This window comes from Scyliorhinus torazame, chromosome 24 (genome assembly GCF_047496885.1).
Source record: "Scyliorhinus torazame isolate Kashiwa2021f chromosome 24, sScyTor2.1, whole genome shotgun sequence".
In the NCBI taxonomy this organism is placed as follows: Eukaryota; Metazoa; Chordata; class Chondrichthyes; order Carcharhiniformes; family Scyliorhinidae; genus Scyliorhinus; species Scyliorhinus torazame.
Genome location: NC_092730.1, coordinates 48115204 through 48139689, shown reverse-complemented (window position 1 = coordinate 48139689; position 24486 = coordinate 48115204). Strand labels below are relative to the sequence as shown.

The window sequence follows — 24486 nt, the reverse complement described above, 5'->3', positions numbered from 1 at the left end:
TGTAACGTGGTCAACTTTATGAGGATAAAATAAAAATGCGGTGATATGTAGCAATTGTTGAAGGGCTTGGCGGGTGGTGAATAGTAGAACACCTTGCATATTGAAACCACATTCAAAAGCGATGAGGAAGTTACTTAATTCACTCTCTGCCCTAATTGCGCATACATGCTGAGTCGGAACCCGTTTCTTTCCCTCAGTTCGAAACTCACGAATTCGCGCAAAAGGTAAGTTCATTAAATATAGGAGCTGAATTAAGCCATTAGAACTTTCGAGTCTGCCCTGCCATTCTATCATCGCTGGTATGTTCCTTATCTGCTATCTATAATGTTACAGATGAAGAGGTCGATTGCGATATCAGCCAAAGCACCTCCTCCCGAGAAGACATGACCTCGGAGCGGGAGTAGGTAATTTAGACTCCTGAGCCTAACACCTCCCATGTGATCTTGGCTGAACCCATCCTGGCCTCAACTCCACCGTCCTACCCGATCTCAATAACCCTTAAGCTCCTTCCCACTAAAAATCTCTCTAACTCCTCCTTAAATTTACTCACTCTCCCTGCATCCAACCCACTCTGGGGTCGCGAATTCCACAGAATCACAAGTCTTTGGGAGAAGTAGTTTTTCCTCAAGTCTTTATTAAATTTGCGATCTCTTATTCTAAGGTTATGACCTCTCGTTTTAGAATGCCCCACTAGAGGAAGCATCAACTCCACGTCTACCTTATCCATACCTTTTGGCATCTTATACCCCTCAATTAGATAATTCCGCATAGATTCTGAGTGAGAAACTGTTGGCCAGTCTTCCTCGGTTTGAAACTCACGGTGTCGCGCAAAAACATCCGATACAACTATTACTGCGATGGAGGTAAATCGATCACTGTTCAACTGCTGAGAAGGCAGCGATGCTCACCACTATGCCACTGTCGCTGCATTTTCAATATTGAACACCAGGATGAATAGAACGAGGTAGATATAATCCATCAGTTCATGGGTGCAAAATGAACTAGGACGTATAGACGTGCGAGCTCGCGGGACGGGGTGGCCGAGTGGTTAAGGCGATGTACTGCTAATCCATTGTGCTCTACACGCGTGGGTTCGAATCCCATCCTCGTCAATTTTTCATCCACCGTTTCTCGAAAGTGGGACTCATTTTTCAAAGATGGATCTGCAATCACTGATGTGACAGTCTATTCAAAGTTGTCATCCCGGATTGCATCGAGTTGGGTGAGAGGAGGGACGAATGGAGGCAAGCGTGTTTGTGGTTTAACCGCTCAATGCCACCAGTTTTTCTTCGGTTACCCACAGTACAGTCGAGGTTACCGGGTTCACTTCTCCCAGAATTCTCATCAGCCACCTCTCCTGGATGAACCTTCTCCTGTTTGTACACTGGAGGGGTTCTTCGGCTACTTGTCTGTGAGAAGATCGCATATTAAATTTCCATGAAGTAAAGGAGGTATACCACGTGGTTAAGGTGATGCACAATAATCCATTGTGTTCTGCGCACGTGGATTCCAATCCCATTCTCGTCTGTAAAGTGGTCAACTTCATGAGGATAAAATAAAAATGCTGTGATAGTTAGCTTTTGTTTAAGGGCTTGGCGGGTGGTGAATAGTAGAACGCTTTCCATATTGAAACAACATTAAAAAACGATGAGGAAGTTACTTAAATCACTCTCTACCATAATTGCCCATAAATTCTGAGTTGGAAACCGTTTCTTTCCCTCAGTGTGAAACTCACGAATTCGCGCAAAAGATAAGTTCATAAAATATAGGAGCAGAATTAAGCCATTAGACCTTTCGAGTCTGCCCTGCCATTCTATCATCGCTGATATGTTCCTCATCTGCTATCTACAATGTTACAGGTGAAGAGGTCGATTGCGAAATCAGCCAGAGCAACTCCTCCCGAGAACACATGACCTCGGAGCGGAGATAGGCAATTTAGCCTCCTGAGCCTAACACCTTCCATGTGATCTTGGCTGATCCCATCGTGGCCGCAACTCCACCGTCCTGCCCGCTCTCCTTATTGGTAAGGAGTTGAAACGCCTTACCAATAAAAATCTCTCTAACTCCTCCTTAAATTTACTCACTCTCACTGCATCCAACGCACTGTGGGGTTGCGAATTCCACAAGTATCACAAGCCTTTGGGAGAAGTAGTTTTTCCTCAAATCTTTGTTAAATTTGCGATCTCTTATTCTATGATTATGACCTCGCGTTTTAGAATGCCCCACTAGAGGAAGCATTAACTCCACGTCTCCCTTATCCATACCTTTTGGCATCTTATACCCCTCAATTAGATAATTGCGCATAGATTCTGAGTGAAAAACTGTTGGCCAGTCTTCCTCGGTTTGAAACTCACGGTGTCACGCAAATACATCCGATACAACTATTACTGCGATAGCGGTAAATCGATCACTGTTCAACTGCTGAGAAGGCAGCTATGCTCACCACTATGCCACTATCGCTGCATTTTCAATATTGAACACCAGGATGAATAGAACGAGGCAGATATAATCCATCAGTTCATGGGTGCAAAATGAACGAAGACGTATAGACGTGCGAGCTTGCGGGACGGGGTGGCCGAGTGGTTAAGGCGATGAACTGCTAATCCATTGTGCTCCGCACTTTATCCATACCTTCTGACATCTTTTCCTTCTCAATTAGATAATGGCGCATAAATTCTGAGTGAAAACCCGTTGGCCAGTGTTCCTCAGTTGGAAACTCACGATAAATTGTCCTTCGTGTCCAAAATTGCCCTTAGTGTTGGGTGGAGGTGTTCTTTCCAAGAGCCGGTGCAGACTCAATGGGCCGAATGGCCTCCTTCTGCACTGTAAATGCTATGATAATCTATAATGAATCTAGGACAAAGGTTCGGCACAACATCGTCGTCCGAAGGGCCTGTTCTGTGCTGTATTTTTCTATGTTCTATGTGGCGCAAAAACATCCAATACAACTATTACTGCGATGGCCGGGAACAGATCCCCGGTCAACTGTTTGGTAAGCAGCTATGCTCAACACTGTACCGCTATCGCTCCATTTTAAGTTTTGGACACCAGGTTGAATAGAATGAGGCAGATAATTTCCATCAGTTCATGGATGCGAACCGCATTTAGACGTATTTGCGGCTGAGTGCGTGGGACGTGGTGGCCCAGTGGTTACGGCGATGGACTGCTGATCCATTGTGCTTTGCGCGCGTGGGTTCGAATCTCATCCTCGTGGAATTTTCATCCACTGGTTCTCTGAAGTGTCGCTCATTTATCCAAGATGGATCTGCAATCACTGATGTGACAATCTATTCCAGGTTTTCAGGCCAGATTGCATCGAGTTGGGTTAGTGGAGGGACGAACGGAGGCAGACGTGTTGGGGCTTCACCGCCGGTTGACACCAGTTCTTCTTCGGCCGAACACAGTATAGTCGATGTTTCCGTGTTGACATCAGCTATAATTAAGTTCTCCCACCTCTCCCAGGTGGAATTCCTTCTGTTTGTGCATTGGAGGGGTGCCTCGGTTCCTTGTATGCGAGAAGATCAAATATTAAAGTTCCATGAAGTGAAGGAGTATCACGAGGTTAAGGGATACACAATAACCCTTGGTGCTCTGCGCTCGTGGGTCCGCATCCCATCATCTTCTGGAACGTGTGTGTTGCGTCTCTGTTTGGCCTATTTCATGAGGGTGAAGTAAAAATGCTGTGATTTTTAACTTTTCATTAAGGGCTGGAGGTGGTGAATACTCGAACACTTGCCATATTCAAACCACATTAAAAAATGACGAGGAATTGACTTTATTCACTCCCCGCCCTAATAGCGCATAAATTCTGTGTTGGAAACTATTTCTTTCCCTCAGTTTGAAAGGCATGAAGTCGCGCCAAAAAGATAAGTTCATCAGGTATAGAAGCAAAATTAAGCCAGTCGACCCATCGAATCTGCCCGCCATTCCATCATGGCTGAAAAGTTCCTCAGCTGCTACTTAGAATATTACAGACCAAGAGATCGATTATGATACCAGCCAGAACACCCAGTCCCAAGGATCCATGACCTCGGAGCGGGAGTAGGCAATTTAGCCTCCTGAGTCTAACACCTTCCATGTGATCTTAGCTGATCCCATCGTGGCCTCAACTCCACCGTCCTGCACGCTCTCCATAAACCTTCAACTCCTGACCAATAAAAATCTCTGTAACTCCTCCTTACATTTACTCACTCTCCCTGCATCCAACGCACTGTGGGGTTGCGAATTCCACAGAATCAAAAGCATTTGGGACACGTAGTTTTTCCTCAAATCGGTTTTAAATTTGCGATCTCTTATTCTAAAATCATGACCTCTGGCTTTAGAATGCCCCACAAGAGGAAGCATCAACTCCACGTCTACTTTATCCACACCTTCTGACATTTTATGCATCTCAATTAGATAATGGCGCATAAATTCTGAATGAAAAACTGTCCGCCAGCACTCCTCAGTTTGAAACTCACGATGTCGTGCAAAAACATCCAATACAACTATTACTGCCATAGCTGGGAATCGAACCCAGATCAACTGTTTGGAAGGCAGCTGTGCTCATCACTGTACCACCATCGCTCCATTTCAAATTTTGGACACCAGGTTGAATAGAACGAGGCAGATAATTTCCATCAGTTCATGGATGCGAACCGAATTTAAACGTATTAGCGGATGCGTGCCTGTAATGTGGTGGCCGAATGATTAAGGCGATGGACTGCTGGTCCATTGTGCTCTGAAAACATGGGTTCGAATCCCATCCTCGTCGAATTTTCATCTAGTGTTTCTCGGAAGTGGGGCTACTTTTTCCATGATGGATCTGCAATAACTGATGTGTCAATCTATTCCAATTTTTCAGGCCTTTTGCATCGAGTTGGGTTAGTGGAGGGAGAAACGAAGACAGACGTGTTGGTGCTTAACCGCTCGTTGACACCTGTTCGTCTTCGGCCGAACACAGGAAAGTCGATGTTTCCGTGTTGACCTCTCCTATAATTAAGTTCTGCCACCTCTCCCAGATGAAATTCCTTCTATTTGTACATTGGAGGGGTACCTCGGTTCCATGTCTGTGCGAAGATCAAATATTAAAGATCCATGAAGTGAAGGAGTTGTACCACGTGGTTAAGGGGATGCACCATAACCCTTTGTGCTCTGCGCTCGTGGGTCCGTATCCCATCATCGTCTGTAACGTGTCTGTAGCGTCTCTGTCTGGTCCACTTCATGAGGGTGAAGTAAAAATGCTGTGATTTTTAGCTTTTGTTTCAGGGCTTGGAGGTGGTGAATACTCGAACACTTTCCATATTCAAACCACATTACAAAATGACGAGGAATTGACTTTATTCACTCCCCGCCCTAATAGCGCATAAATTCTGTGTTGGAAACGATTTCTTTCCTTCAGTTTGAAAGGCATGAAGTCGCGCCAAAAAGATAAGTTCATCAGGTGTAGAAGCAAAATTAAGCCAGTCGACCCATCGAATCTGCCCGTCATTCCATCATGGCTGAAAGGTTCCTCAGCTGCTACTTAGAATGTTACAGACCAAGAGATCGATTATGATATCAGCCAGAACACCTTCTCCCAAGAATACATGACCTAGGAGCGGGAGTAGGCAATTTAGCCTCCTGAGTCTAACACCTTCCATGTGATCTTAGCAAATCCCATCGAGGCCTCAACACCACCGTCCTGCACGCTCTCCATAAACCTTCAACTGCTTACCAATAAAAATCTCTCTAACTCCTCCTTACAATTACTCACTCTCCCTGCATCCAACGCACTGTGGGGTTGCGAATTCCACAGAATCAAAAGCATTTGGGACACGTAGTTTTTCCTCAAATCGGTTTTAAATTTGCGATCTCTTATAGTCAGATCATGACCTCTGGTTTTAGAATGACCCACAAGAGGAAGCATCAACTCCTTTATCCATACCTTCTGACACCTTATGCATCTCAATTAGATAATGGCGCATAAATTCTGAGTGCAAAGCTGTTGGCCAGTCTTCCTCAGTTTGAAACTAACGATGTGGCGCAAGAACATCCAATACAACTATTACTGCGAAGGCTGGGAATCGAACCCGACTCAACTGCTTTTGGTCAGCATAGTTCAGATATTTTACTTTCGTGCTGAATGGTTGTTCTGTGAATGTGATGTGATTTCTTCTGTGATGTTGTTCTGATGGGAAAGTGGGGAGTGACTGGAATCACCTTCATAGAAGGAAGTTCGGGGCGGCAGTTTCACCTCTCTGGGAACATTGATCAACCTGTTACTGATTTCATCAAACTTTGCCTCAAGTCCGACCCCGAAGCGAGTCAATGACGAGCAGAGTGGCGCCGTGGGAGCATGCTAGGCCCATAGCCCAGAGGTCGTTGGATCAATACCATCCTCTGCTATTTATATTCTCACTCACACCAAACGGAAACAAGTGGCAATTCGTCAGCAGCACATCTGCCTTTTTCTTTATTAGTATCAAAGTTTTGCTTTCAGTCTGATCCGCTCTTTGACACCTGCTCTTCAGCTACCTTCAGTACAGTCGAGGTGACTCAGTTGACTTTTCCCGGAACACTCTTCTGCCGCCTCTACTTGCTGTAGGTTCTCCTGTTTGGACACTGGAGGGGTTCTTCGGCTACTTGTCTGTGAAAGCAGCGCCGGAAGTAGCTGCGGGGAGAGATTCCAGTCGCCATAATGCAACTTTCCAATTGGATACTTCACGTCGCTCAGATCTCAGACTCTCAATAACTTCGTGTGAGGAACAGGCAGAGCGGGAATTCAGTCCTTGTTGATTAGAGCAAACTGATGAATGCAGCAATGAGAAGCTGCTTAACCCCAGCGGCTTGGACAAGGATGGCACTCAGATACAGGACTCAGGCTGGGGTTCAAAAGTAGGAAAAGCGTATCTTGTTTGAAATGAAATGACGATGAAGACAGAATTTAAATCTATTCATGCATGGATCTTCATTTCGACGGCAACGCGCCAGGAAGTGTTTGATAAGGTTCCCCACGGTAGGCTATTGCAGAGAATACGGAGGCTGGGGATTGAGGGTGATTTAGAGATGTGGATCAGAAATTAGCTAGCTGAAAGAAGCCAGATGGTGGTGGTTGATGGGAAATGTTCAGAATGGAGTTCAGTTAGAAGTGGCGTACCACAAGGATCTGTTCTGGGGCCGTTGCTGTTTGTCATTTTTATAAATGACCTAGAGGAGGGCGCAGAAGGGTGGGTGAGTAAATTTGCAGACGACACTAAAGTCGGTGGTGTTGTCGACAGTGCGGAAGGATGTTACAGGTTACAGAGTGACATAGATAAGCTGCAGAGCTGGGCTGAGAGGTGGCAAATGGAGTTTAATGTAGAGAAGTGTGATTCACTTTGGAAGGAATAACAGGAATGCGGAATATTTGGCTAATGGTAAAATTCTTGGAAGTGTGGATGAGCAGAGGGATCTCGGTGTCCATGTACATAGATCCCTGAAAGTGGCCACCCAGGTTGATAGGGTTGTGAAGAAGGCCTATGGGATGTTGGCCTTTATTGGTAGAGGGATTGAGTTCCGGAGTCATGAGGTCATGTTGCAGCTGTACAAAACTCTGGTACGGCCGCATTTGGAGTATTGCATACAGTTCTGGTCACCTCATTATAGGAAGGACGTGGAAGCTTTGGAACGGGTGCAGAGGAGATTTACCAGGATGTTGCCTGGTATGGAGGGAAAATCTTATGAGGACAGGCTGATGGACTTGAGGTTGTTTTCGTTAGAGAGAAGAAGGTTAAGAGGAGACTTAATAGAGGCGTACAAAATGATCAGGGGGTTAGATAGGGTGGACAGTGAGAGCCTTCTCCCGCGGATGGGAATGGCTAGCACGAGGGGACATAGCCTTAAACTGAGGGGTAATAGATATAGGACAGAGGTCAGAGGTAGGTTCTTTACGCAAAGAGTGGTGAGGCCGTGGAATGCCCTACCTGCAACAGAAGTGAACTCACCAACATTGAGGGCATTTAAAAGCTTATTGGATAAGCATATGGATAATAATGGCATAGTATAGGTTAGATGGCTTTTGTTTTTTGACTTCCCATGTCGGTGCAACATCGTGGGCCGAAGGGCCTGTACTGCACTGTATCGTTCTATGTTCTATGAAGGCCGAGCGTTCTAAGGCTCTGCATTCAGGTAGCAGTCTCTTCTGGAGGCTTGGGTCCGAATCCTACTCCTGATATTGACTTTTCCCCCCCCGCAGGTAAAATTTCTCCAGCTAGATTTTCAACCTGAGGAAGATCCAATATCTCCCATTCAATGGATAAACGTCGGTCGCAGGACAGGAGATTCCTGCTTAAATACGCACAGCAAGACGCCACTGGCAAAAGCCCAGTTAATTACTCGATAATCTGCTTCAGTGACTCTAGTTGAGGAAATAATATTGATTCCAGAGCTCCGAGTAAAATTGGTTTTCTCTTGTTTTAAAAGTTGTGCTGGTTGGATTGTTCACATCCGTCCGAGAGAGGAAGATGGGAACTCGTTTTATTTCCTTATTGCCCCCTGTGAGGGATTACTGGATATCATTATATATCTATGTTGCCCCTCTGTGGCGTTCTCCTGGATAACGTTTCCAGTCCAGCTTTGACAAAGCGTCACCTGGACTCGAAGCGTTACCTCATTTGTCACCCTACAGATGCTGTCAGACCGGCAGAGATTTTAAAACGTTTTCTCCGTGGTTCCATATTTGTGAGCATTACAATGTTGTAATGTGTCTTTTTGTCTCATTCATTCCTGGGACAAATAACGGGATGAGACTGCAAGAAACATTCTGACAGGTATTTGGTGCACAGCAAACAGGAGCGTGCGTTATGTTTACTTTTGGTGTTAGGGAGAATGTAAATTGCAGAAAATTGCCTCGATTCCTCGACCTCGGGGTAATGACCCAGCACGCTTCCGCTGCGGCACTCTGCTCCTTAAACCAGGAGCTACAACATTACTGCCCTGCGGTAGCCACTCAACTATTCACTTCCTCATTTATTCTTTCAACAGGAACACACGTTTGAGCACACTGATTCTGGTCAGCATAGGTCAGATAATTTACTTTCGTGCGCAATGGTTGTCTGTGAAGGTGATGTGATTTCTTCTGTGACGTTGTTCTGATGGGAAAGTGGGGAGTGTCTGGAATCACCGTCATAGAATGAATTTCGGGCGGCAGTTTCACCTCTCCGGGAACATCGATCACGCTGTCACTGATTTCTTCAAACTTTGCCTCAAGTCCGACCCCGAAAGAGCACAACCACGAGCAGAGTGGCGCAGCGGAAGCGTGCTGTGCCCATAACCCCATGGATCGAAACCATCATCTGCCATTTATATTCTCTCTCACATCAAACGGAAACAAGTCATTGTTTGCCAGCAGCATATCTGCCTTTTTCTTTATTAGTATCAAAGTTTTGCTTTCAGTCTGATCCGTTCTTTGACACCTGTTCTTCAGCTACCCACAGTACAGTCGAGGTGACTAAGTTGATTTCTCCCAGAACACTCTTCTGGCGCCTCTACTGGATGAACGTCCTCCTGTTTGGACACTGGAGGGGTTCTTCGGCAACTTCTCTGTGACAGCAGCACCGGAAGCAGCTGTGGAGAGAGATTCCAGTCGCCGGGTTGCAACTCTCCAATTGGATACTTCACGTCGCTCAGATCTTAGTCTCTCAATATCTTCGTGTGAGGAACAGGTCGAGCGGGAGTTCGGTCCTTGTTGATTAGAGCAAACTGATCAATGCAGCAAGGAGAATCTGCTTAACCCCCAGCGGCTTGGAGAAGGATGGCATTGAGATACAGGACTCTGGCTGGGGTTCAAAATTAGGAAAATCACATCAAGTTTGAAAAGAAATGACGATGAAGATAGAATTTAAATCGATTTGTGCACGGAGCATATCTTTGCCGCAACGCGTCAGGATGTTGGAGCCGTCGAAGTCGCTGCTTTAAAATCGCAGTCTCGTCTGTTGGCGTGGGTTCGAATCCAACTTCAGGCATTAACATTTCCTCCACGACGTTACGTTTCTCCTGCAAAATGTTCAGCCCAAAGAAGATCCAATACCTCCCATTCAATGGGGAAGCGGTGGCCTCAGGACATGAGATTTCTACTTAAATTCGCACAGCAAGACCCCACAGGCAGAAGCCGAGTTCATGACTGGATGACCTGCTCAGTGAGTCTGCTTGAGGAATTAATATTGATACCACGACTCCGTGTAAAATTCCTCTTCTCATTATTTAAATAGCCTGTCTGGTTGGATTGCCGAGGTGACTCAGTTGACGTCTCCCAGAATCCTCTTCTGCCGCCTTTCCTGGATGTACCTCATCCTGTGTGGACACTGAAGGGCTTCTTCGGCTACTTGCCTGTGAAAGTAGCACCAGAGGCAGCTGTGGAGAGAGATCCCAGTCGCCAGGATGCAACTGTCTAATTGGATCCTTCACGCCGCTCAGATTTTAGACTCTCAACACCTTCGTGTGAGGAACAGGTAGGGGGCAGCTCGGACTTTGTTGTTTGCAGCAAACGGATCAATGTATCAATGAGAAGCTCCTTAACCTCCAGCGGCTTGGAGAAGGATGGCACTCAGATACCGGACTCTGGCTGGAGTTGATAAATAGGAAAAGCACATCTGATTTTGCCCAGTTCAAGGAGACACATCCTGAGTGAGTGAGACACATCCAGAATGAGAATTGAAACTTGGTAATTTGGTGAGTGAGGAAATCAGGAAAGGGAAGTGGGAAGTCAAATTCTGCTGCTTCTCAGTTAAAGGTGCAGTGTTTAGCTTAGTGTATGACTTGCTGAAGCTGCCCCCACCCTACTTGCTGAGAGGCAGTCATCTGTCAGTTCTGTGAAAGCTGCACCTGAAGCAGCTGTGGAGAGAGATTATAGTCGCCAGGATGCAACTATCTCATTGGATCCTTCATGCCGCTCAGATATTAGACTCTCAATACCTTCGTGTGGGAACAGGTAGAGCGGCAGTTCGGTCATTGTTGATTGGAGCAAACGGATCAATGCAGCAATTGGAAGCTCCTTAACCCCCAGCGGCTTGGAGAAGTATGGCACTCAGATACAGGACTCTGGCTGGGTTTCAAAAAGAGGAAAAGCACATCGAGTTTGCAGAGAAATGACGATGAAGATATAATTTAAATCGTTTTGTGCAAGAAGCGTGTCGTTTGCCACTACGCGGCTGGATGGCTGATCAGTCGAAGGCGCTGCGTTAAGGTCGCAGTTTTCTCTGGAGGCGTGGGTTTGAATCCCACTTCTGACATTAAGTTTCCCTCCACGAGTTACAGTTCTCCAGCAAAATGTTCAACTCCAGGAAGTTCCAATTACGCCAATTCAATGGGGAAACAGTCGTCTCCGGACAAGAGATTTCTACTTAAATTCGCACATCAAGACCCCACAGGCCGAAGCCCAGTTCATGACTGGATGACCTGCTCAGTGACACTGGCTGAGGAATTAATATTAAACCCAGGAACCCGGAAAAAATTCCCCCTCTCTTGTTGCAAAAAGCATGTCTGGTTGGATTGTCGAGGTGACTCAGTTGACCTCTCGCAGAATCCTTCTCTGACGCTTTTCCTGGATGTACCTCCTCCTGTGTGGACACTGAAGGGTTCTTCGGCTACTTGTCTGTGAAAGCAGCACCAGAAGCAGCTGTGGAGAGAGATCCCAGTCATCAGGATACAACTGACTAATTGGATCCTTCACGCCGCTCAGATCTTACACTCTCAATATCCTCGTGTGATGAACAGGTCGGCGGCAGTTCGGTCCTTGTTGATTGGAGCAAACTGATCTATGCAGCAATGAGAAACTCCTTAACCCCCGGCGGCCTGGAGAAGGATGGCACTCAGATACACGACTCTGGCTGGGCTTCAAAAATAGGAAAAGCAAATCTAGTTTGAAATGAAAGGACATAGAACATAGAACCGTACAGCACAGAACAGGCCCTTCGGCCCTCGATGTTTTGCCGAGCATTTTCCGAAACCAAGATCAGGCTATCCCACTCCCTGTCATCCTGGTGTGCTCCATGTGCCTATCCAATAACCGCTTGAAAGTTCCTAAATTGTCCGACTCCACTATCACAGCACGCAGTCCATTCGACACCCTAACCACTCTCTGAGTAAAGAACCTACCTTGGACATCCCTCCTATATCTCCCACCCTGAATCTTATATTTATGCCCCCTTGTAACAGCTACATTTACCCGAGGAAATAGTCTCTGAGCGTCCACTCTATCTATCTCCCTCATTATCTTATAAATTTCTATGAAGTCACCTCTCATGATTTGAAGTTGGGGACCAAGGGCAATGTGTCCAAGTTTGCAGACGACACTAAGATAAGTGGTAAAGCAAAAAGTGCAGAGGATACTGGAAGTCTGCAGAGGGATTTGGATAGGCTAAGTGAATGGGCTAGTGTCTGGCAGATGGAATACAATGGTGACAAATGTGAGGTTATCCATTTTGGTAGGAATAACAGCAAAAGGCATTATTATTTAAATGATAAAATATTAAAACATGCTGCTATGCAGAGAGACCTGGGTGTGCTAGTGCATGAGTCGCAAAAAGTTGGTTTACAGGTGCAACAGGTGATTAAGAAGGCAAATGGAATTTTGTCCTTCATTGCTAGAGGGATGGAGTTTAAGACTAGGGAGGTTCTGCTGCAATTGTATAAGGTGTTAGTGAGGCCACACCTGGAGTATTGTGCTCAGTTTTGGTCTCCTTACTTGAGAACGGACGTACTGGCACTGGAGGGTGTGCAGAGGAGATTCACTAGGTTAATCCCAGAGCTGAAGGGGTTGGATTACGAGGAGAGGTTGAGTAGACTGGGACTGTACTTGTTGGCATTTAGAAGGATGAGGGGGGGATCTTATAGAAACATATAAGATTATGAAGGGAATAGATAGGACAGATGCGGGCAAGTTGTTTCCACTGGCGGGTGAAAGCAGAACTAGGGGGCATAGCCTCAAAATAAGGGTGAGTAGAATTAGGACTGAGTTTAGGAGGAACTTCTTCACCCAAAGGGTTGTGAATCTATGGAATTCCTTGCCCAGTGAAGCAGTAGAGGCTCATTCATTAAATTATTTTAAGATAAAGATTGATAATTTTTTGAAGAATAAAGGGATTAAGGGTTATGGTGTTCGGGCCGGAAAGGGGAGCTGAGTCCACAAAAGATCAGCCATGATCTCATTGAATGGTGGAGCAGTCTCGAGGGGCCAGATGACCTACTCCTGCTCCTAGTTCGTATGTTCTTATGTTCTTATGTCCATCCTCCTCCGCTCCAAAGAGAAAAGCCCTAACTCCCTCAACCTTTCCTCATAAGACCTATCCTGCAAACCAGGCAGCATCCTGGTAAATCTCCTTTACCCACTTTCCAATGCTTCCACATCCTTCCTATAATGAGGTGACCAGAACTGCACACAATACTCCAAATGTGGTCTCACCAGGGTCATGTATAGTTGCAGCATAATCCCGCGGCTCTTAAACTCAAGTCCCCTGATCATAAACGCTGACACACTATAAGCCTTCTTCACGGCCCTATCCACTTGAGTGGCAACCTTCAGAGATCTGTGGACATGAACCCCAAGATCTCTCTGTTCCTCCAGCTTCCTCAGAGCCCTGCTGTTGACCCTGTAATCCGCATTCAATTTTTTTCTACCAAAATAAATCACCTAGCACTTATCAAGGTTAAACTCCATCTGTCATTTTCTGGCCCAGCTCTGCATCCTATCAATGTCTCTTTGCAGCGTACAACAGCCCTCCTCCTCATCCACTACTCCACCAATCTTGGTGTCATCAGCAAATTTACTGACCCACCCTTCAGCTCCCTCCTCCAAGTCATTGATAGAAATCGCAAATAGCAGACGATTAAGGTAGAATTTAAATTGAGTTGTGCACGGAGCATATGGTTTGCCGTAGCGCGTCAGGATGGCCGAGCGGTCGAACGCGTTGCCTTAAAGTTGTCGACTTCTCTGGAGGCGTGGGTTCGAATCACACTTTTGGCATTAGCTTTTCCTCACGAGGTTACATTTCTCCAGCAAAATGTTCAACCCCATGAATATCCATTATCTCCCATTCCATGGTGAAGTGGTGGCCTCAGGACGTCAGATTCCTGCTTAAGTTGGCACAGCAAAACACCACAGGCAGAAACCCAGTTAATGACTGGATAATCTGCTCTGTGAGTCTGGTTCAGGAATTAATATTGATCCCGGGACGCCAGGTAAAATTCCTCTTCTCGTGTTGTAAATAGTCTGTCTGGCTGGATTATCGAGGTGACTCAGTTGACCTCTCCCAGAATCCTCATCTGCCGCCTTTACTGGATGAATGTCCTCCTGCTTGGACGCTGAAGGGTTTTCTGGCTACTTGTCTGTGAAAGCAGCACCAGAAGCATCTGTGGAGAGAGATTCCAGTCGCCAGGATGCAACTGCCGAATTGGATACTTCGCCCCGCACAGATCTTTTAGACTCTCAATACCTTCGCGTGAGGAACAGATAGGCGGCAGTTCGGTCAATGTTGATTGTAGCAAACTGATCAATGCAGCAATGAGCAGCTCGTTAAACCCCAGCGGCTTGGAGAACAATGGCACTCAGATACAGGACTCTGGTTGGGGCTCAAAAATAGGAAAAGCACATCAAGTTTGAAAATAAATTATGATGAAGATAGAATTTAAATCGATTTGTGCACGGAGCATGTGCTTTGCTACAAAGCGTTAGAATGGCCGAGCGGTCGAAAGCGCTGCCATACGGTCGCAGCCTTCTCCGGAGGCGTGGGTTCGAATCCCACTTCTGGCATTCACTCTTCTTCCACCAGGTTACGTTTCTTCAAATAAACGTTCAACCCCAGGAAGACCCAATACTTCCGGGTCAATGGGGAAGTGGGGGTCTCAGGCATGAGATTCCTGCTTATATGCGCACAGCAAGACCCACAACAGAAGCCCAGTTCATGACTGGATGAGCTGCGCAGGGAGTCTGGTCGAGTAATTGGTATTCATTCCAGGACGCTGGGTAAGATTCCTCTTCTCTTGTTGCAAATAGCCTGTCTGGTTGGATTGTTGAGGTGACTCAGTTGACCTCTCCCTGAATCCTCTTCTGCCGTCTTTACTCGATGAACTTCCTCCTCTGTGGACACTGCAGGGCTTCTTTGGCGACTTGTGTGTGAAAACAGCACGAGAAGCAGCTGTGGATAGAGATTCCAGTCGCAAGGATAGAACTGTCTAAGTGGATCCTTCACGCCGCTCAGATCTTAGACTCTCAATGCCTTCGTGTGAGGAACAGGTAGGCGGCAGTTCGGTCTTTGTTGATTGGTGCAAACTGATCAATGCAGCAATGAGAAGCCCCTTAACCCCCAGCGGCTTGGAGAAGGATCGCACCCAGATGCAGGACTCTGGCTGGGGTTCAAATATAGGAAAAGCACATCTAGTTTGAAAGGAAACAACGATGAAGCTCGAATTAAAATCGATTTGTGCACGGACCATATATTTTGACACAGCGCGTCAGGATGGCCGAACCGTCGAAGGCGCTGCGTTAAGGTCGCAGTCTTCCCTGGAGGTCTCGGTTCGAATCCCACTTCTGACATTAACGTTTCCTCCACGAGGTGACATGTCTCCAGCAAAATGTTCAACCACAAAACATCCTATACCTCCCATTCAATGGGGAATCGATGGCCTCAGGACGTGAGATTCCTGCTTAAATTGGCACAGTAAAACCCCACTGGCAAAAGCCCATTTAATGACTGGATGATCTGCTCAGTGACTCTGGTTGAGGAATTAATAATGATCCCAGGACTCCGGGTAAATTTCCTCTTAACCTTGCTGTAAATAGTCTGGCTGGTTGGATTGTCGAGGTGACTCAGTTGACATCTCGCAGAATTCTCTTCTGCCGCATTTACTGAATGAACCTCCTCCTGTTTGCGCACTGGATGGGTTATTCGGCTGCGTGTCTGTGAAAGCAGCACCAGAAGCACCTGTGGTGAGAGACACCAGTCGCCAGGATACAACTGTCTAATCGGATCCTTCACGCCGCTCAGATCTTAGTCTCTCAACGCCTTCGTGTGAGGAACAGGTAGGCGGCAGTTCGGTCTTTGTTGATTGTAGCAAACTGATCAATGCAGCAATCGGAAGCTCCTGAACCACCAGCGGCTTGGAGATGGATGGCACTCAGATACAGGACACTGGCTGGGGTTCAAAAATAGGAAAAGCACATCTAGTTTCAAATGAAACGACAATGAAGATAGAATTTAAATCGCTTTGTGCATCCCGCTGAAACAATCTTACCATTACCTCCCAAGCAAAGCTTATTTTATCAAGTCAATGGACTTCTTAATTCCTGTTGAATATGATTTCGTTGTTGAAGTAAAATGAAAAGAAACTCTTTTAGTCCCTTGCTTTTCTTATCGGGATCACTGGGTCAAATTGGTTATGTCTGTTTGCTGGCCTCCACTGCGAACAGAACAATAGACACACGGGAGCAGCCTTTCTGAATAGAAGCGTCGAGCACAAGGGCAATGCCGCTACGGAGATTCTTCATAAAATCCTGAAAGACAAAAAGAAAATGTTGGATAACGCGGCTGATCTTGCGACACCCGTGGAGAGAGAAAGAGAGTTACACTTCCGAATCCAGTATGACCCTGCTTCCCATTCTCTCTTTTCCTCTCCACCGCTGCTGCCGGGCCTGTTGAGATTTCCAGCATTTTCTGTTTTTATCACGGGACTACACGCCAGCTGTAGGCGACTGACATGGACACGGTGGGCGGAATGGACTCACCCTCATCTGTAACCATTTTATGATTCTCGAAACGAGAGTGTAAGAAATTATCCTGTCATTGGGTCAATTTCGTTCTTTCTGGTTTGGTGGCCTCCACTGCGAACAGAACAATAGACATCCGGGACCAGTCTTTATAAATAGAAGCGTCGAGCACATTCTTCATAATGCAGATTCTTCATAAAATCCTGAAAGGGCAATACAATATGTTGGATAACTCGGCTGGTCTGGCAACATCTGTGGAGAGAGAAAGACAGTTACAGTTCCGAGACCAGTGTGACCCTGCTTCCCATTCTCTGTTTCCCTCCCCATACCTGCTGCCATCCTGCTGCGATTTTCCAGCATTTTCTGTTTTTAGCACCGGTCTACACGCCAGGTCAGGGCGACTGACATGAACACCGTGGGCGGAATGGATTCACCCTGATCTGTAACCATTCTATGATTTTCTAAACGAGAGTGTAAGATCTGACCGATGTGAAGTAGCCGAAGAGCCCCTCCAGTGGAGAAACAGGAGGAAATTCATCCAGTGGAGGCGGCAGAGGAGGATTCTGAAAGAGGTCAACTATGTCACCTCGACAGTACTGTGGGCAGCCGAAGAACTCGTGTCAAGGAGCGGTTAAGCGCCAAAAACGTCCCTTGCACCTTTTCCTCCAAACTGCTACCGAATTCAGTCAATGGCACCATATCGATCGCAGCGATGTTAAAATGTGCTTTGCAGGACTCGTCCGCGATTTGAACCCGGGAGCTCTCGCATTTTAAAAGACGACCCTAAGCGAGAATCACACCCCTAGACCAACAAGCCACCGGGTGGTTAACGTCCCGCGGAAACCCTCTTACCATTACCTCCCAAGCAAAGCACATTTTATCAACTCAATGGGCTTCTTAATTCCTGTTGAATTTTTTTTGGTTGTTAAAGTACAATCAAAATAAACTCTTTTTTGGCCCTTGTTTTTCAAATCGGGATCATTGGGTCAATTTGGTTATTTCTGGTTTGTTGGCCTCCGCTGCGAACAGAACAATAGACATCCGGGACCAATCTTTATAAATAGAAGCGTCGAGCACAAGGGTAATGTCGCTATGGAGATTCTTCATAAAATCCTGAAAGAGAAACAGAAAATGTTGGATAACTCGGCTGGTCTGGAAACACCTGTGGAGAGAGAAAGAGAGTTACAGTTCCCAATCCAGTATGCCCCTCCTTCCCATTCTCTGTTCCCCTCTCCACAGCTGATGTCAGGCCTGTTGAGATTTCCCAGCATTTTCTGTTTTTAACACGGGACTACACGCCAGGTCGAGGCGACCGACGTGGACACGGTGGGCGGAATGGGCTCACCCTGACCTGTAAGCATTCTATGAATCTCGAAACGAGTGTGTAAGATCTGAGCAACGTGAAGTACTCAATTGGAGAGTTGCATCCTGGCGACTGGAATCTCTCTCTCCTGCTGCTTCCGGTGCTGCTTTCACAGCCTGTGTCCTAGATTGATCATAGATTATCATAGAATATTGCAGAACAATGCAGAAGGAGGCCACCCGGCCCACCGGCTCCCGGAAAGAGCACCCTACCCAAGGTCAACACCTCCACCCTATCCCCATATCCCATTAACCGCATCTAACGCTAAAGACAATTTTGGACACTAAGGGCAATTTATCATGGTCAATCCACCTAACTTCAGCCAGAGAGTGGTGGGTCTGTGGAATTCATTGCCACAGAGGGCGGTGGAGGCCGGGACTTTGAGTGTCTTTAAGACAGAAGTTGATAAATTCTTGATTTCTCGAGGAATTAAGGGCGATGGAGAGAGAGCGGGTAAATGGAGTTGAAATCAGCCGTGATTGAATGGTGGAGTGGACTCGATGGGCCGAAAGGCCTTACTTCCGCTCCTCTGTCTTATGGTCTTATGGTCTTAACCTGCACATCTTTGGCCTGTGGAAGGAAACCGGAGCACCCAGAGAAAACCCACGCACACACGGGGTGGATGTGCAGACTCCTCACAGACAGTGACCCAAGCCGGAATCAAACCTGGGACTCTGGAACTGTGAAGCAATCGTGCTGCCCACAATGCTACCATGCTGCCCTTAGAATCAAATTAATCTACACTATAAAATGATACCGTAATCCATGTACCTATCCAATAGCGACTTGAAGGTCCCTCGTGTTTCCGACTCAACTACTTCCACAGGTAGTGCATTCCATGCCCCCACTACTCTCTGGGTAAAGAACCTACCTCTGACATCCCCCCTTTATCTTCCACCATTCACCTTAAATTTATGCCCCCTTGTAATGGTTTGTTCCACTCGGGGGAAAAGTCTCTGACTGTCTACTCTATCTATTCCCCTGATCATCTTATAAACCTCTATCACGTCGCCCCTCATCCTTCTCCGTTCTAATGAGAAAAGGCCTAGCACCCTCAACCTCTCCTCGAAAGACCTACTCTCCATTCCAGGCAACATCCTGTTAAATCTCCTTTGCACCTTTTCCAAAGCTTCCACATCCTTCCTAAAATGAGGCGACCAGAACTGTACACAGTACTCCAAATGTGGCCTTACCAAAGTTTTGTACAGCTGCATCATCACCACACGGCTCTTAAATTCAATCCCTCTGTTAATGAACGCTAGCACAGCATTGGCTTTCTCCACAGCTCTACCACTTGAGTGGTAACTTTAAAAGATTTATGACCATAGTCCCCAAGATCTCTCTGCTCCTCCACATAGCCAAGAACCCTAACGTTAACCCTATATCCCGCATTCATATTTGTCCTTCCAAAATGGACATCCTCACACATTGCAGGGTTAAACTCCATCTGCCACTTCTCAGCCCAGCTCTGCATCCTATCTATGTCACTTTGCAGCCGACAATAGCCCTTCTCACTATCCACAACTCCGCCAATCTTCGTATCGTCTGCAAATTTACTGACCCACCCTTCAATTTCCTCATCCAAGTCATTAATGAAAATCACAAACAGCAGAGGACGCAGAACTGATCCCTGCGGTACTCCACTGGTAACTGGGGTCCAGGCTGAATATTTGCCATCCACCACCACTCTCTGACTTCTATCGGTTATCCAGTGCGTTATCCAACTGGCCAAATTTCCCACTATCCCATGCCTCCTTACTTTCTGCAGAAGCCTACCATGGGGAACCTCATCAAATGCCTTCGTAAAAGCCATGTACACTACATCCACTGCTTCACCTTCATCCACATGCTTGGTCACCTCCTCAAATAATTCAATGAGACTTGTAAGGCAAGACCTACCGCTCACAAATCCGCGCTGACTATCCCTAATCAAGCAGTGTCTTTCCAGATACTCAGAAATTCTATCCGTCAGTATCCTTTCCATTAGTTTGCCGACCACTGAAGTAAGACTAACTGGCCTGTAATTCCCAGGGTTATCCCTATTCCCTTTTTTGAACAGGGGCACGACATTCGCCACTCCCCAATCCCCTGGTACTACCCCTGTTGACAGTGAGGACGAAAAGATCATTGCAGACGGCTCTGCAATTTCATCTCTTGCTCCCATAGAATTCTTGGATATATTCTGTCAGGCCCGGGGGACTTGTCTATCCTCAAGGTTTTCAAAATGCCCAACACATCTTCCTTCCTAACAAGTATTTCCTCGAGCTTACTGTTTCACACTGTCCTCTCCAACAATATGGCCCCTCTCATTTCTAAATACTGAAGATAAGTACTCGTTCAAGACCTCTGCTATCTCTTCAGACGCAATACATAATCTCCTGCTACTGTCCTTGATCGGACCTACCCTCGCTCTAGTCATTCTCATATTTCTCATATATGTGTAAAAGGCCTTGGGGTTTTCCTTGATCTTACCCGCCAAAGATTTTCCATGTCCTCTCTTAGCTCTCCTAATCCCTTTCTTCAGTTCCCTCCTGGTTATCTTGTATCCCTCCAGCGACCTGTCTGAAACTTGTTTCCTCAGCCTTACATAAGTCTCGTTCTTCCTCTTAACAAGACATTCAACCTCTCTTGTCAACCATGGTTTCCTCACTCGACCATCTCTTGCCTGCCTGACAGGGACATACATATCAAGGACACGTAGTACCTGTTCCTTAAACAAGTTCCACATTTCACTGTCCTTTCCTGACAGCCTATGTTCCCAACTTATGCACTTCAACGCTTGCCGGACAACATCGTATTTACCCTTCCCCCAATTGTAAACCTTGCCCTGTTGCACGCACTTATCCCTCTACATTACTAAAGTGAAAGTCACAGAATTGTGGTCACTATCTCCAAAATGCTCCCCCACTGGCAAATCTATCACTTTCCCTGGTTTATTACCAAGTGCCAAATACAATATGGCCTCCCCACTGGTCGGACGATCTACATACTGTGTTAGAAAAGCTTCCTGCACACACTGCACAAACACCACCCCATCCAAACTATTTGATTACTCATGGACAAAGACGAGAGTGGTCCTAAAGAAAGAGTGCTAAATTGGGGAAAGGCCAAGTATAACAAAATTCGGAAGGAGTTAGGGAATGTGGATTGGGAGCAGCTCTTTAAGGGTAAATCTACATTTGAAATGTGGGAGTCTTTTAAGGAAAGGTTGATTCGAGTGCAGGACAGACATGTCCCTGTGAAATTGAGGGATAGAAATGGCAAGATTAGGGAACCATGGATGACGGGTGGAATTGTGAGACTTGCTAAGATGAAAAAGGAAGCATACCTTTTTCATCTAGGCGACTTAAATCTGATGAAGCTTTGGAGGAATGTCGGGAAAGTAGGACACATCTCAAACGCGCAATAAAGAGTTCTAAAAGGGGTCATGACATATCTTTGGCTAACAGGGTTAAGGAAAATCCCAAAGCCTTTTATTCGTGGAAAGGAGCAAGAGGGTAACTAGAGAAAGGATTGGCCCACACTAAGATAAAAGAAGGAATTTATGCGTGGAGTCAGAGGAAATGGGTGAGATTCTTAATGAGTACTTTGCATCGGTATTCACCAAGGAGAGGGACATGACGGATGTTGAGGCTAAGGATAGATGTTTAAATACTCTAGGTGAAGTCGGCATAAGCAAGGGGGAAGTTTGGGTATTCTAAAAGGCATTAAGTTGGACAAGTCCCCAGGTCCGGATGGGATCTATCCCAGGTTTTTGAGGGAAGCGAGGGAAGAAATAGCTGGGGCCTTAACAGATATCTTTGCAGCATCCTTGAGCACTGGTGAGGTCCCGGAGGACTGGAGAATTGCTAATGTTGTCCTTTTGTTTAAGCAGGGTAGCAGAGGTAATCGAGGGAAATATAGACTTGTGAGCTTGACGTCAGTGGTAGGCAAACTGTTGGAGAAGATACTGCGTGATAGGATCTATTCACATTTGCAAGAAAATAGACTTATCAGTGATAGGCAGCATGGTTTTGTGCCGGGAAGGTCATAACTTACAAACCTAATAGAATTCTTTGAGGAAGTGACAACGTTAATTGATGAGGGAAGAGCTGTAGATGTCATATACATGGACTTCAGTAAGGCGTTTGATAAAGATTCCCATGGCAGGTTGATGGAAAAAGTGAAGTCGTATGGGGTTCAGGGTGTACTAGCTAGATGGATAAAGAACTGGCTGGGCAACAGGAGACAGAGAGTAGTGGTGGAAGGGAGTGTCTCAAAATGGAGAAAGGTGACTATTGGTGTTCCACAGGGATCCGTGCTCGGAGCACTGTTATTTGTGATACACATAAATGATCCGGACGAAGGAATAGGTGGTTTGATTAGCAAGTTTGCAGATGATATTAAGATTGGTGGATTTGCAGATAGCGTGGAGGACTGTCAGAGAATACAGGAAAATATAAATAGATTGGAGAGTTGGGCAGAGAATTGGCAGATGGAGTTCAATCCATGCAAATGCGAGGTGATGCATTTTGGAAGATCTAATTCAAGAGCGGACTATACGGTCAATGGAAGAGTCCTGGGGAAAATTGATGTACAGACAGATCTGGGAGTTCAGGTCCATTGTACCCTGAAGGTGGCAACGCACGTCGATAGAGTGGTCAAAAAAGCATACAGCATGCTTGCCTTCATCGGATGGGGTATTGAGTAAAAGAGTCGGAAGGTCATGTTACAGTTGTCTAGAACTTTGGTTAGGCCACAGTTGGAATACTGCGTGCAGTTCTGGTCGCCACGTTACCAGAAGGATGTGGATAATTTAGAGAGGGTGCAGAGGAGGTTCACCAGGATGTTGCCTGATATGGAGGGTGTTAGCTATGAAGAAAGGTTGAGTAGATTAGGATTGTTTTCGTTGGAAAGACGGAGGTTGAAGGGGGACCTGATTGAGGTCTACAAAATTATGAGAGGAATATACAGGGTGGATAGCAACAAGCCTTTTCCAAGAGTGGGGGTGTCAATTACAAGGGGACACGATTTCAAGGTGAGAGGGGGAAGGTTTAAGGGAGGTGTGCGTGGAAAGTATTTTACGCAGAGGGTGGGGGGTGCCTGGAACGCTTTGCCAGCGGAGCTGGTAGAGGCGGGCACGATAGCGTCACTTAAGATGCATCTAGACAGATATATGAACGGGCGGGGAACAGAGGGAAGTAGATCCTTGTTAAATAGGCGACAGGTTTTGATGAAGGATCTGGATCGGCGCAGGCTGGGAGAGCCGAAGGGCCTGTTCCTGTGCTGTAATTTACTTTGTTCTTTGTAAAGAGTTTCCACTCAAAGTTTGGGAAGTTGAAGTCACCCATGACTACTACCCTGTGATTTCTGCACCTTTCTAAAATCTGTTTCCCAATCTGTTCCTCCACATCTCTGCTACTATTTGGGGCCTACAGAAAACTCCCAACAAGGTGACCGCTCCTTTCCTATTTCTGACTTCAACCCATACTACCTCAGTAGGCAGATCCTCCTCGAACTGCCTTTCTGCAGCTGTTATACTATCTCTAATTAGCAATGCCACCCCCCACCTCTTTTACCACCCTTTCTAATCGTATTGAAACATCTATAACCAGGGACCTCCAACAACCATTTCTGCACCTCTTCTATCCAAGTTTCTGTGATGGCCACCACATCGTAGTCCCAAGTACCGATCCATGCCTTAAGTTCACCCACCTTATTCCTGATGCTTCTTGCATTGAAGTATACACAATTCAACCCATCTCCGTGCCTGCAAGTACTCTCCTTTGTCAGTGTCTCCTTCCCCACTGCCTCACTACACGCGTTGGCGTCCTGAATATCGGCTACCTTAGTTGCTGGACTACAACTCCGGTTCCCATTCCCCTGCCAAATTAGTTTATACCCTCCCGAAGATTACTAGAAAACCTCCCTCCCAGGATATTGGTGCCCCTCTGGTTCAGATGGAACCCATCCTGCTTGTACAGGTCCCACCTCCCCTAGAATGCACTCCAATTATCCAAATACCTGAAGCCCTCCCTCCTACACCATTCCTGCAGCCACGTGTTTAACTGCACTCTCTCCTTATTCCTAGCCTCGCTATCACGTGGCATCGGCAACAAACCAGAGATGACAACTCTGTCTGTTCTGGCTTTTACCTTCCAGCCGAACTCCATTTATGACATCCACACACTTTTTCCTACCTACCTCGTTGATAGCAATGTGCACCACGACCTCTGGCTGCTCACTCTCCCCCTTAAGGATCCTGCAGACACGATACGAGACATCCCTGGCACAGGCACCCGGAAGGCAACATACCTGCTGGGAGTCTCGCTCGCGACCACAGAATCTCCTATCTATTCCCTTAAACATTGAATCTCCTATTACGATTGCTTTTCTCTTCTCCCCCTTCCCTTCTGAGCCCCAGACCCAGACTCAGTGCCAGAGA

The 24486-nt window shown here is 46.5% G+C and overlaps 3 non-coding genes across 3 annotated transcripts; 2 read left to right on the top strand and 1 right to left on the bottom strand.

Annotated features, from left to right (window-relative positions):
* The first annotated feature begins 1030 nt into the window (after positions 1-1030).
* trnas-gcu (transfer RNA serine (anticodon GCU)) lies at positions 1031-1112 on the top strand. Its single transcript has one exon. It is a non-coding gene; the product is annotated as a tRNA-Ser (tRNA).
* Positions 1113-3132: 2020 nt separating this feature from the next.
* On the top strand, positions 3133-3222 carry trnas-gcu (transfer RNA serine (anticodon GCU)). The gene has a single exon. It is a non-coding gene; the product is annotated as a tRNA-Ser (tRNA).
* A 1272-nt stretch (positions 3223-4494) lies between these two features.
* trnag-ucc (transfer RNA glycine (anticodon UCC)) lies at positions 4495-4566 on the bottom strand. Its single transcript has one exon. It is a non-coding gene; the product is annotated as a tRNA-Gly (tRNA).
* Positions 4567-24486: the final 19920 nt, after the last annotated feature.